Genomic DNA, 1105 nt, shown 5'->3' with positions numbered 1-1105 from the left:
TCTCCCCCCTTCCTTCCCCCTCCCCATCACCCTCCACCTCTACCTTCTTCACCCCCTACCTCCCCCTAAATAGCCGACAACGACGCCTTCCAGGCTGTACTGACCCATGTGGCCGAGCAGTTAAACAGGTGAGTCACGTGATCACACACCATGTGTGACGTCTTCCAGAACCAATAGGATTAAAGCCACACGTTCGTGCTTAGAAAACTTTCATTTTCTTGGCTATTTGCCTTTGTCTGCTTATTCTTTGTTGTTATCCTTTGTTTGTTAGTTTTTGGGGGTGACATTGGTTTGTGGTTGTTTTGTTTGGTTCGGTTGCAGTTTGTTTGTGTTTGTTTGTTGTTGTTGTTGTTATTTTTTTATAGATTTATTGATAATAGTTAAGAAATAGAACGGTATAAGGAAAGAAAGAAAGAAAGAACAAGAAAAAGGAAGGAAGGAAGGAAGGGAGGGAGGGAGGGAGGAAGGAAGAAAGAAAGAAAGAAAGAAAATGCAAAGAAATAACGATGGAAAGACAGAAACAAAAAAAGAAAGAAAACAAAGACGACATATTATTATGACAAAGTAAATGTCTCAGGTCATACATAGTATTTCTACCTAACCGATGTTCATGTGTGTTATCCTGTTAGAGATTCCGTACCTCTTTATAGAGAGCAGCAAACTGATTCATCTCCCTTTGGTGAAAATATAAAAGAGGGGGAGGAGGAGACAAATACAGCGAATTATAAAAAAATCCAAGTTGAAAACCATAGATACAGGGTGCATAAAAGTAGAACCAAATTCTTTTAAAAATTAAAAATTAATCCACAGACCGGAGAAAGTGGCTATAACAGCACCTAAACATGGATCGCTGGTGGTTTTATAAATTATAATTATTGACGATCGGGCTATTGGTCGGGTCAGGTTTATCTGCCTTGACAATTTGCTGGAACTTAATTTGAATCAATTTAAATACGATTCTGAAAAAGGAGTCTGCTCGGAGATTTGCAATGCGTAATTTTACCAGGACAGCCTTTGCACGTCATGAAGCATAAGCAAAAGCATGTGAGCACTGATTAAAGTATAATTTTTTTTCTGTGTGTGTGTGGTGGGGGGGGGGGGGGGG

General features: G+C 39.6%; 1 protein-coding gene across 1 annotated transcript in view; it reads left to right on the top strand.

Moving 5' to 3' along the window:
• The first annotated feature begins 78 nt into the window (after positions 1 to 78).
• Positions 79 to 1105, top strand: part of LOC118477579 (high affinity cGMP-specific 3',5'-cyclic phosphodiesterase 9A-like) — a 25243-nt gene continuing 24216 nt past the window's right edge. The window contains exon 1 of the mRNA XM_035969406.1: positions 79 to 128. The gene's annotated coding sequence lies outside the window, so the exon portion shown is untranslated. The remainder of the gene's footprint in view (positions 129 to 1105) is intronic.

This window comes from Aplysia californica, unplaced genomic scaffold (genome assembly GCF_000002075.1).
Source record: "Aplysia californica isolate F4 #8 unplaced genomic scaffold, AplCal3.0 scaffold00144, whole genome shotgun sequence".
NCBI lineage: Eukaryota > Metazoa > Mollusca > Gastropoda > Aplysiida > Aplysiidae > Aplysia > Aplysia californica.
Note: the sequence above shows the minus strand (reverse complement) of the source record. Positions and strands in the feature narration are given on the sequence as shown.